This window comes from Cydia fagiglandana, chromosome 7 (assembly GCF_963556715.1).
Source record: "Cydia fagiglandana chromosome 7, ilCydFagi1.1, whole genome shotgun sequence".
In the NCBI taxonomy this organism is placed as follows: domain Eukaryota; kingdom Metazoa; phylum Arthropoda; class Insecta; order Lepidoptera; family Tortricidae; genus Cydia; species Cydia fagiglandana.
In genome coordinates, this window is record NC_085938.1 from 17,830,481 (window position 1) to 17,844,238 (window position 13,758).

Consider the following 13,758-nt stretch of genomic DNA (forward strand, 5'->3'; position numbering starts at 1 on the left):
AAACTAACAAAGGACAAGAACGATTAACAGAAAAAAGAGAAATCAACATAGAACAGATAGTAATTATGAATTATAGACACCATTTTACTTAAATTTATGATAATTGTATTAATGAATTGTCATAGACTTACTAATTAATATAACACCTTTGACGTGTAATATTTTTAATATTATGAATAAATTAATATGATAACGAAAAATTACGGTAATAATCTTTATCATACATAGAAAAGAGGATAATTAAACTCCCGAAAGTTTCGTGTTCCTCTACACTCTACAGCCGAAATACGCCCTGAAATACATAGTTCGTAGGTTATTCCGGCCCACGGTGTATGACAGTTGCACATCGCTATAAAACGTAATTTCAATGTTTACTCCCCGACTTTTGCTTAGCGCGTTTATGTTCAAAAGGTCGTATCTCTCACTTGAACCCAAAGCGTTTACGACGTTTGGTGAGCTCGTAAACGGACACTTGTTGAGTGGACGTCGGATGAGCTATAAAATAGAATATCGCCGTGATGGGTCTATTGATGGCTGGGTGTGGAAGGGGTCGGTCAATTATTGGTTCTGTCAGCATGTCGCATTTGGAGTGTATCTGAGCGAAAAATAAGTTCAATAAAATTTTGTAAATGCTAGGAGCATTGGACCATAAAGGGTTGATAATATAATTACATCAAAATGTGTCGAATTATTTTCAAAAATGTTTATATCCAGACAGGACTTTCCATACAGACTGAGTTTGCGGTGTGCGGGTGTTAGCGGTAGTCCTGGGTTCGAATCCCGGAAAGTCGTCTAGTGTCTATAGTAGGAACACAATCCTTATTGTATTGAATATTAGGTCGATTCTTGTATATGCGATTATCCCAAAATGTTTGTTTATCTTGACTTTAATGTGAATCATAATTCAAAACCAACGTAAGAACTTTAAGATTAAAAACCGATTCGACTCGTATCATTGACCTCGACTAACTCAAGATTTGATCTTATCTTAATGAACAAATACCTTCAAGTTCAAGAGATGCTTTTAGCCTTTATTTACCATATAATTCTAAATGTTCTTTTCATCATCTGCACATATATAAAGGGCTCTTTTGATGCCCTGGAGGCCTAGCGGTAAGAGCGTGCGACTTCCAATCCGGAGGTCGCGGGTTCAAACCCCGGCTCGTATACCAATGAGTTTTTTGGAACTTATGTACGAAATATCATCTGATATTTACCAGTCGCTTTTCGGTGAAGGAAAACATCGTGAGGAAACCGGACTAATCCCAATAATGCCTAGTTTCCCCTCTGGGTTGGAAGATCAGCTTGGCAGCTGCTTTCATAAAAACTAGGTCAAATGCGTCAATTCTGGAGATGGTTGTCAAGCGAACCCCAGGTTCTCATGAGCCGTGACAAAATACCGCGATAACGCGAGGAAGAAGAAGAATAAATAACCTCAAGAGTTTGAGAATTCTTAGTTTAAGCAAAAAGAATAGTATAGGGGTCCTGTCATAGTAAATGTTGTAGTCACTGTAAATTTACTGCCATCTATCGACACACGACTATAACTCAAAATAAACACGTATAAAATTATCAAAAAAATGAATATATTTATATAGATAAATTATTTTACTATTTTTATATCATTTTGACCCATGTTCATTCACTGATATTTATGTGTTAAAATTGTTAAATATGAAAAAAGTCGTCACGCCATCTAGCCGAGAATAGGCTAAAGGTGTGTGCGCCATCTATCCGAGGATGGCTTTTTCTTGATTTTCGAGGCACATTTTTTTCTTAAGGTTTCGTCACACAGGCGCGTTTTGCGGGCGGGGCGTGAGCGGGACGCGCCGCTTTTACACATAATTAAAACGCTCACGGGGGCCCGGAAAACGCGCCTGTGTGACGGAACCGTTAGACTTTATTCATCTTATGCGAAGTTACATAATGTCTTTGGTTTAAGTATACGACTATACAGGTTGTGAACTTGCAGCTCATTATTTAGTACTTACCTAAGTTAAATCTAGACAAGGTGGGAACTCACGTGGATTACTCAGGCCCCGTGTGAGACTCCGCAACCATAAAATATTCATTCAATCCCTACGAGCTAGTGATGTGCCGATGAGAACGTTCTCGTCTCTACGAATTTCTCGAGAACGTTCTCTTATTAGCATCCAATTCTGGAGATAGTTGTCAAGCGAACCCCAGGTTCTCGTGAGCCATGACAAAAGACCGCGATAACGCGAGGAAGATGAAGAATAAATAACCTCAAGAGTTTGAGAAGTTCATAGTTTAAGTATATCTATACAACTATACAGGTGTGAACTTGCAGCTCATTATTTAGTACTTTCCCACCTTGTCTAGATTTAACTTGGGTAGTTAAATCTAGACAAGGTGGGAACTCACGTGGATTACTCTGGCCCCGTGTGAGACTCCGCAACCATAAAATATTCATTCAATCCCTACGAGGTAGTGATGTGCCGACGAGAACGTTCTCGTTTTTACGAATTACTTTCAAAGAAATATTCGGAAATTTCCAACTTTCTCGAGAACGTTCTCTTATTAGCATAAATAAGTTATGAACAATCTTTTTTTTTAATGGAATGATATATTACTTTTGTTAAGATTTTACCTTTTGCCTCAAATAACTTGTTTGGGCGATTATGTGTTGTTTTATACTGCTGGTTTAGTATTTGCTTTTATTTTAAGTGTCCATGGTATTTGTGTTATCTCCTACACTAACCGGTTAAACAAAATAATTCATCGCTTTTGCGACGAAAGGGTAAATCTCTCAGAGGACATTTCCGAGAAATTTCCGAGAACGTTTCCGATAGATTTCTCTGATCTCGGGAAAATTTCGAGAACGGCACATCGCTATTACGAGCATACAGCAAGTACTCTTGTTGAAACATAAAGCTCGTCTTGAGATTTACGACGGGCTTATAGCGAAAACAATAGTACAGTCACGTCCTAAAATATCGATACGAAAAAAGTGGCAAAATATATGTATACACGACCTTATTGCCCATATAGGTATATGTTGCAGTCAAAAGTGTGAAGTTGTGACCAGTTCACAACTTCACACTTTTGACTGCAGCTTTCAGGTTTCAAGTAAAACTACTTTTGACCAACATGCTCAGTCAAAAGCAGTTTTGCCTGTTTTTGTCGGTTAAAAGTTCTTTTGACCAGTTCACACTTTTGACTGCGACATATACACGTAGTGAAAATAGAATGATTTTAGGCTAAAATACACCTCGTGGATCCCATGAAACCCCCTTCCATATAATAGGGTAAATACGTGACCTGGGGGCCTAGCCAATATGACAATCTTATATCGACAAACGCCAAACGAAAAGTAAAAAAGTATCGGGATGACAGATGATGAAAAGTCACGTGACTATTACCAATTGTCGTATTCTATGAAAGATTTGTCATCTTGGATCTGCCGTATGCTCTGTCTATGTAAAGTAATCTGTGATGCGAGATTACTCCGCTGCCCATACATTATTCATTTAATCCTTGCAGTAGTTGTAGTTTTACTAAAATTATGAATCTCGACACAAAATCCCTATATATTAACAAAAAATGCGGTTACCTATTAGTTATCTACCTACCAATAATACCTATAGGTACCTATGTGAATACTGGCTTATAATAAAATAAACACAGAAAATAGTAGACTAAAAAGTCGTAGAGTAGAACCTACTGATATAACACCTCATTACCTAAAACTGCTCGAACAATGTTTAAGCAGATAAGGAAACCAAACAAATGGCTGCGAGTGGCGTTTGGATGTTAATCCCTCACAAAGTAACTTAACCTTGACTTCATTATATACCGAAAAAGTTCGAAAAACTCCTTCAAAACTTAAAGCAATGTTCTCACAGGGCCGAGTCGCTCGAGTAAAGACTACAGAGTCGAATTTCTCGAGACGTCTCGTACTCTCGTTCCATATGAGAGAACGAGACGCAGTGCGGGCTTGCGGTGACGTCACACAATAGACCCATCCAAAGACTAAGCAACTGGTTGGCCAGCAAAAAAACAAACAGAGGTCGCGATCGGCACGGCGCGCCGCCGGCCGCATACGAAAACGAACGCGTTTTACGATGATGTGACTTTTTATCGCTGCAGGTGCAATGCATTCACATTTCACACTCAACTCACCTTTGTAAAGAAGTTCAGTGCGCGCGCAGGTAAAACACCAATTCCCACAGGTGAACGGTTAATCTCCGATTTTCAAATTTTTGCGGCTGTCGCGCGCCCGGCGAATCGTGCGTCGCTAGTTAGCGGCGCGGCACTACACTTCCACACAACACGCACACGGTTTGTTTATAAAATTATGAGCCTCTATTATTAATTTTAGAGACCCGAACTGCGCATGCCTGTGCAACACGCGCCTCGTTCGAAAGGTTATGTCGTAAACTTGTAACTTCACCACTAGTTTCCGAGCGGAATCCTATTGGAACAAATCCGTGCGAACTTTGCGTTCGCGAAACACTGAACTCCTCGCGTTCCCACGAGAACTCTTCGCACTTGTAAATCTTATAATTCGGTAAACTTTACACTATCGCATTCGCTACCTGCAAGTGAAGGCCGCGTGCGTATATAAACACTTTTCGAAACTCAGGAACCGGTAACAATTCGGCTCCGCACGTGACACTGTCAAAATAAAACACCGGTATATTTTGAACACTGGGTACTCACTCGCGGGACACTCGTTTCATGTTTCCGGGGTGTTTCACAAATTAAACGAATACAAAAAGAAAATAAATGAAGAATACTAAAATCGCCGGCCGTAAAGCCGGGCGTCCGTCACTCGTGCAGAGCGCTGTACTAACCTAGCGCGACTCAGAGAGGCCGCGCGACCCCGCCCCGCGCCCCGGCGCCGCGCGCCTCCGCGCCCACAACATGCTATCAAAAAAATGTATACCCAAGCAACGTTAAAAAATCTCGAGTGGCCAGGGGTGGATCGGAGATCCCAGATCACAGCATCCAACTGTTTGTTTAGGTAGTTTTTTGCGGTATTCAATTAGCAACACGTGCGTCGGCCAGACACGCTCCGAGATTCAATGAGCGAAACGGCTCTTGGCCGTCCACTAGTTACAGCTCTAATTTCCATTATTACTTCATTTTCAATGGAGCTTTACGTCATTTGGCTATTTGCAGTAGGTACTTATATGTATTAGTTAGCTGTCATTCTTGTCTGTCAATTTATACTTAATTCGAGGATATTCTATTCAATATTTTTGGGTCTCTATTGTTTCCCAAAAAGTTAGTCATAATGTATTATTGTTTGTCCGCATTTTCATTAGTCATAATTTGTTTTTTTCAGAAACGCGTGACTTTTCAGGATTAGTTTGATTTGGATACAATTATGACTTAAAACTTTATGTCAAACAAAGGGTTAATATTTTTTCATACTGAATAAATTAACATAAAGATAGAGTAGAAAACGAAAATTAGTCTTGACTTGTTTATATTTATACATATGTAGAGTTTATATTTTGTCCATATTCAATTATACCTACTCCGCAAAACAAAATACTGAACACTCGTAAATTCAATTAACGCTTCGGATTAATTTGCTCGTATTCATACTAATTAACCTGTCTACTTATTGAAAATAAAATACGATAGTAGGTAATACCTAATATAAATTTCTGAGTTACACCAAAGAGAATTTGAAATAGAGTAATATTGGCAAGGTAATGATGTAATGTAATCGCCATTTGACTTTGATACTTATTCTTTCAATGAGAGAGAACAAATAAGAATCAAAGTCAAATAGCGTTCTAAAAGTTTTAATCATTTGCGTCGAAAGATGGCAGTAAATGTACTGACTAGGTACACAATTTACTTTGACAATATTATTTTAAGTAGTCTAAATTCTTTTTGGTTACACTGAGTATTAATAGGAATGGCACAAAAACACCGAGTGACTTACAAAAAGTTTATTCCACTTTCTAGTTAAATATAATTAACAACTTGAATCTTTAGATGCACCGACCGTTTCATTTCTCAATCCAGCTGTCAATGTCATTCTTTTTCCAAAAGCGCGGCAAAACTAAACTGTCACTTGTCAAACATTTAAAAATAAAACTAAGATCCGTTCGAGATATCCTTAACATCTAATAGTATGTAACATTACAAATCTTACGACCCTCATCACATCATAAAGTTTGCCATAATGTACAGTCGACGTTAAAGACATGTTTACATTTTATCGCCTTATTAACACGCAGCAAGATTCACACGGGTAAATGGGTCGACTTAAATTTTCTTGTCGATTTTTTTGTCAGTATTCTATAATTATTTGGTGGATAGATAGAGTTCCCTATTCTATACAATCACCTGCAATAATATGTTACACAACGCAGGCCGCAAAAACAACACGATCTTATTTGTAGAGCCATAAGAGCGTGTCACATATTTTTGCGGCCTTCGAAGAGTAACATATTATTGCAGGTGCAAGGTGTAACATATGACTGAATCTCACCTTATGTGCATGCTTACAAATGCATACAAAAATGTATACATGCATACAAAATGCTGCCACTTAGTTAAAGAAAAAGGTATTTTTAAATTAAGGGCCACTTGCACCATCAAGGATTAGCCGCTAACTCGTACTTTTGTTCTTTTATAAATGTCATTAAAAAGAATATGTAGATAGGTATTACAATCACTTAAATGGTAACTAAAACAAAATGTATTTATCTCAAAATATTATCTTTTAGCATTGTGTAACATCAAAGCTAAGCGTTTGTTAAAATCATCAACATTATATCGCAATAGAAAAATGTCAACATATTTTTTTGACCTTGTATTAAAATTCGTATCCTAGAATTCTTACCCCCTTATTCATAAACGTTTACTAAAGTTAACAAGCCGATAATAATCGTTTGTCCCTTTCCGACGTATTGGTATGATGGAAAGGGACAAACGATTATTATCGGCTTGTCAACTTTAGTAAACTTTTATGAATAAGGGGGTTAGACAATATACTCGTACCGAATATACGATAGACCCACAAAGCCTCTAGGGACTATTGTCGCTTGCCATAAAGACGCTTTGACAGGTTATTCTTGTAAAGATACAAGCTAATCTCGTCCTTATGGTAAGCGACAAAGTACTAAGTAGTAAGTAGTTTGACTAGAATCCGACACAAATAGATATTAATATAATAAGACCATGCAATAATCCAATGTTACGTGACTTTACCCTAATGTTGCTTGAATTTTAGTTCGAGCTCGAAATACTTCAATAAACTTTGCTTATGGGACCAATTCGGATTTTGAAATAGACATCTATTAGATATCTTTTAGACATCACCAAGATACGATAACGATATGTTTAAGATCTAACCTGTCAAATTTGACATTTGCGCGATTCTGGAGATACTCTCGAATTGCGCTGCAAAAGAGAACTAGTTGATATCTAAACTATAACGTATCTAGAATGGGTCTACGAGTAGTACGTGTCGTCTCTTGTGAATATCTTGAAGTTCGAATACGGCAGTATGGTTTTGATTTCTTAACAATGTCAACTTTAATTACCGCGACATCTTAAGTTTATTTAAAACAACAAAAAAGTGTAAAAAATTGTAATACTTAAATTGAATTGTACTGTATTTGTAATTACTAATGTACCTACTGGTCTTCATTTGAATTATTTGACCAATAAATTAAAAACTAAGCTTAAATACGTTGTTTTTTCCGTGAAAAGCAGAGCCACCTGTAAATAGAATATTTCATTACTGAAAGATTGTCTGGAAGACTTCACCCCGTAGCAATAAACCACTTAGGGCCGGTTGCACCAAACTGTCTGTCGCCGTTAAAGCGTTCGTTTTTTATTGCATCTGCATTAATTTTATTGCATGGGAATTTTAATACTTTACTGATGTTTGACGTTAATCGGTCTGTTAAATGTGGTTGGTGCAACTGGGCCTTAATGGAACAATGTGATGTTTGTTTGTTTGGAACAATGTGTTGTAAGAGACATTTTTCCATTTAGACTTTGTTAATTCTAAATGGAAAAATGTCCCTTACAACCATTATGAGAATTGACCGTTATCGACTAGCAGAGTCGAGAATGGACCGCAAGTGCGGTTGACCAATCTTTAATTTCAAATCTGCGGTTAATATCACTGACGGACGGCTTAAAAGCCATCAGAGAGGATATTACAGAGGTTACCGCAGCTTTGGAGCGGTATTCGACTTTTAAAATTACAGAGATATAATCAATATACCGTTCGGATTCAAATTATAGAGTTAGACACAGAAAAGTCTGCAGCGATTTTGATAGCCCACCCATTGTCAGTGCAAGTATTATTTTAAACTTCAAACTTCTATGAAATTATGACTTATAAATAACACTTGCACCGCGTGGGCTATCAAAATCGCTGCAGACTTTTCTTGGTCTGACTATATCAATGTTACTGCAGCAGAATTGCACGATATTGCGCGATATTGCTGCTGATGCTGCCCGCTTATGACTTAGTTGTTTTTTCTCCTAATGAATCAACTTGCATCAATTGTCTGTAGGTTGCTGATAAGCAATCTATAAGTACCTATACCTAACGCAAAACCACACATAAATTTACATTATGCCATTGCAAAAAAAATAGATTTACTTACCTAAAGATTTTTTTTATAAGTAACGGCGTTTACAAATTATAAATTTCATAAAAGCAGATGTTGAACCGGTTTGACTAGAAAACTTTAGCGGTGTGAATGTGAACGATGCTTGATTTACACGTATTGCCTAAACACGGTCACATACAACTATGAATTTGTATGATTCTAAACGAGAACAGTCATAGAATGTATTGGTTCCCTTATATTTTACCACTCTTTCCGCTCAGACTCTAGACTTTGCAATAATTGGTAATAAAAATTTTACATTAATTTTCTGCTAGACAAATCTGTCGGACACATGGGCCATTTTCGGTTGCTTACTACACTTTTTTCTAATAATTTTGTCAATTTTCATGTTACTTTTTTCATGTTACCGTGGGGCGTAGTCAATTTGTGTAAAAAAAAATTCTTTATTTTACTTCTACTCAAATTCAAGAGCTTTTTCTATTCTTATATAAGAAAAAAAGTGTTCCACATATTTGTATACAATAGGTAACGAAATGGAATAGTCCATGGGCCAGCTAGCCAAATTTATGAAAATGGTATAATTTGGGGGTACCAAATTATACCGATATCTTGACTGGCCCATGGACTAGAAAGATCGAATAGAAATTTTGGGTAGCAAAGCTTTTTTTTTTCTCCTATCAAGATCGATTCTGCTCTTTTGATGCTAAGTAGGTAGAACTAATAAATATTTCCAATTAAAAAAAGTAGTGTACAATTTGTGTAAAACGAAACAAATTCAATTCTATTTTCTAATACCATTGATTCAAATGTGACTGCCAAATTTTCTATTGTATTTTCGTGTTTTGGTGGGCCGATGTAACTCCATTTTTATGTCGCTGTTGCCGCCGTCCGTGGGTCCGTCTCGAGCTCGAGTGGCTAAGTAGATGTCGAGTGCACTTGCCTTGATTTGTGGCCTTTCTGGGGTTAGAGAGTAACTCTGTTGAATAATATGATTACCTAAATATAAGTAGTGGGTGTTCCCGCGTTGCAGCGCAAAACGAATTTTATTGAGTATTTCTCACTTTGACTTTTTTGAGTTGCTTAATTTCACAGCCGTTGTAGATTCTAAACCGAATTACTAATAGTAGGACGGTTTTTATTCGAGTCGAGTACATACGACATCAAGAGAAACCAAACCATATAGGTAGGTACAAAATTCCGTAATCGGAGTACTCAATAAGTAACTATTTTATATTTGAAGCTACATACTACATACATATACATATTTAAGTATCTAGCTTAAGTATAGTTATTTCTACTCGCCCTATTCGAACACTATGGAACTATACCGTAAACGTCACTTTTGACACTGACAAATCGGTATCGTACCGCTGTGACTTCTTATAAGCATTGTTCGAATCCTCCTCCTTGTACGGTCTTCATAAGGACTAGGCTTTCACAATTGAGTGGACAAGTAGAGAATTAAGAGCTCTCATGCTGCTGGAGGACTCTTAACTCGGCTCAACGGTTGTCTTAAGACAACTATCGGACGTCTTAAGACTCTTAAGCCATTCAAAGTACGGAAACGCTCAGTTATAGTCATACCCCGGTTTGAGGGATGCGATTTAAATTGACGTTATAGAATTCTAGGATTGAGGCCTGTGCACACCGGCTGTTGTAGTATACAGATCCTTACGTGAGACGGCACACCGCTTGCGTAATGTGTGCGTGTGCGGCTCTATCATTTTAGCACGTCACGCATACGCAGCCAGTGTGCACATAGGTGTTTCGCGATTTCGGCATTGGGCCCATAATAAAAGTTGTTCGGTATGATATAAAGTCACTACGCAAAGTATGAACCACCGTTAAAATTACACTCTGTATAATTTTTAGGTAAAATTATTACTTAAATTATTATTTTAATACCTTACGGGTGACAGAGAGGTGTGGAAGAGAAAGACATGCTGCGCCGACCCCAAGTGAATGGGACAAGGGCAAGAGAATGACGATGACCTTACTTGGGCGAAGTTGAGTTCCAACGGCGAAGTACCCTACTACGGTAGATACTTTTGCCAGCCCTAATTTTCAATTATTGGCACACTGATGAGCGGGTTTACCAGTAACTGACCTCAGCAAACACATGACTAATATTTTTTTTTTTTGCCTTTCCTGGTGGCTCCGCGATTCACCTTTAAAGCATAGAAACATTACCAGTCGTCAAGCCATCAGGGCATACAGAACAAAGGCATGTAAAACTTTAATGTGGCGCGCCGGTAAACCGATGAAGGTGTCGTATATCGTCCTCGTTAAAATGAGTTACCGTTCTAATTAACTCCTGGGCTTATTACCAGCACTTACCTAGTAATTGTCCCAGGTAACTTGTAAAAGGAAACTGCTTGCACCCCGCATTGTATTAAGTAACCTACCTACGCAAAGGTTTTACGCTGCGTCTTACGTAAGCGAACAATTCGCGAACGCGACGCGACGCGGCGCGACGCGGCGGGCCCAAGGCGTTCGCGTTCGCAACGAGATCACCCACGTAGGACACTTCTATAATAGGTATCAAAGGATTGATTCACCCCGCGCCACATAGCTTCGCTTCGCGTTCGCGTGTTGTTCGCCTACGTAGTACGCTGCCTTACGCAAATAGGCACGTTCGCCAGGTGTGGACGTATTTAAACCCCGTTTTTACCCCGAGTCAGATGAGCTACTACTACTACGGAGCCACGCTGTTACGTCGTCGCCCAAACCCGATGTTTTGTTAATTTCAGTGTATTGTTTTGCTTTGTCTCCTCGTATTTTCTTATTCCGTAGTTTCACGTGCCTTGGATTTACTGTAATGCTGTGTTACTTATTTGATCCATAAAATGAAATAAATAAATAAAAGTGCATCCAGATTTGGCGAATGCGCTGAGCGTCATCGTCATTTGAGAGTCGTTAAACAAATTCGTCGTGAAGGTTAAACTAATTTTGCCAAATTTTTCACCACACCAACACAAGGAAAATACGACCTTAATGTAAAATATCAAACAAAATCGAAGCAATTCGATACAAAATGAATGTGTAAGGTAAGTCGTTTTATTTTAGAATAAATATTAATTTTGTATGTAGTTTTAGTTTATTTTAATACGTTGGTTTATAATGAATATGTTATTTAAGCCCCTTTGTTATTTGAATACTCAAAATTTGCATTTGATTACTTTACCTCACGTGTGAGAAAAATGCAACTTTCTTATCAGTTTTTAAACAATCAAGAGAGGCTTTACCAGCTGGTGTGGTGAAAAGGTTATTTTACAGTCCTTAGACGAACGCTCGGTATGCCATGGAAATATACATCAGTTCTCCAATTAGGGCTCTCTTCGAGCGTGCGATGGAACGAAAAATAAATTAAAAATGTTTTATAAAGTTTCGCAACCCTATTATCGGATGCTCGTCACTTGATGGGGCTTAGCGTTCGTTTTAATTTTGATGTAGGGTTACCACTATAGAGTATTTCGAATATGATTTCTAATAAAATATGGAACGATACGCTTAAACTTTTAATACGTTTGGCGTCAAGTGCATTTATCATATCTATAGCCATGTCGATACTATACGACTGACGACGACCAGTCTGGCCTAAAGGGTAGTGGCCCTGCCTAATATGAAGCCGATGGTCCCGGGTTCGAATCCTGGTAAGGGCATTTATTTGTATGATGATACAGATATTTGTTCCCGAGTCGTGGTTGTTTTCAATATACATAAGTATTTATATATTATATATATCGTTGTCTGAGTACCCACAACACAAGCCTTCTTGAGCTTACCGTGGGGCTTAGGGCAATTTGTGTAAAAATGTCCTAAATATTTATTATTTATTTATACGACTGACCGACAGCCCGGATCGTACCAGCACCTGTATTTGAGTAAGTTAGATGAAACACAAGTGGAACTTGTAAACACGTAGCATGAGCACTCCGATTCCAAAAATTCGATCCTGACTTGATTTTGGAATCGGTTTTTTTGCTCGCAATTAGCAAAATGTTTTCGATTAGCGTCCGTCATGTCTTTTTCCGTCAAATAACGTCATATTTATGATATACTAGGCAAACCAGCAGGCGAATTGCTGCAGTGAATGAATTAGACAATGGACACCTGCAACACCAGAGGGTCTTTAAGATGGAAGTACGCGCTCTTTTCTTGAAGGTTGTATCGGTCCGGAAATACCGCGGACACAGAATAAATAATAGTACTAGGTACAGAAGACTCACTCTCTAACAAAACGCGTCTGTCACGATCAGCACAGATATGGCCGCTAGGTGGCGACAGCGCCACGCGCGGCTTATGGCAAACCCCAAAATTGGGGTCGAACGGATGGACTTTTAGCTACCTGTAGCAAAGCGACGAAATCGCGGAGTGAGCCACGCCTGCCGCGGACGACAGTTTATTCCACAGAGACGTGGTGCCTCTTTGTCGCACTTGTAAATTCGAACGCAAGTGTGACAGGGAGGCAACACGTCGAACGTGGTTTGCGGTAGGCCCCCAGTTTAGCTGTAATGTAACCAGATAGAGATCATCAATTCGGTATAATATTTCGCCATATAAACTGCCTGGATCATTGGCAATCCCTTGGGCTGCATAAATACTAAATAGATCTCGTTATATGTCGGTACTACCGGTTTTTAGGGTTCCGTAACCAAAAGGTAAAAACGGGACCCTATTACTAAGACTCCTCCGTCCGTTTGTCCGTCTGTCCGTCCGTCTGTCTGTCACCAGGCTGTATTTAATATAAAATATAAACGCAATAAACGGCAAAACAATCACGTTTGATGTATGGAAGCCCCCCATCTTTTTAAATATCACAACCAGATAAAGCAATCAATCTTAATTTAAGCGATCGATTTTATGCATTTTACAATTTGTATGCAATTACAGGTTTGCATAACAAGGTGTGAAATCTGCAATCCGTTTTTCAGTGAATAAATTAATGATTCCATTATCCGTTATATTCCTCGGTATGAGAGTGACAGATGACATGTCATCAAGAAATCAAGTGATCTGATTTATATTGGACATTCGTAATGAAAAACGTATAGGTTTGTGTATCTCGTGCAGAGATTTAAGAGGTACCTAACAGAGTGACTTTCACATGTATCATTTAATAATAAATATGTCGGCGGCCGATCATAATATCCGCCAGATCATGAAATTCCTAGGCATA

General features: G+C 38.4%; 1 protein-coding gene across 1 annotated transcript in view; it reads right to left on the reverse strand.

Annotated features, from left to right (window-relative positions):
- Nucleotides 1-4,833, reverse strand: part of LOC134666050 (polypyrimidine tract-binding protein 2) — a 652,404-nt gene extending 647,571 nt beyond the window's left edge. The window contains exon 1 of the mRNA XM_063523157.1: nucleotides 4,144-4,833. The gene's annotated coding sequence lies outside the window, so the exon portion shown is untranslated. The remainder of the gene's footprint in view (nucleotides 1-4,143) is intronic.
- Nucleotides 4,834-13,758: the final 8,925 nt, after the last annotated feature.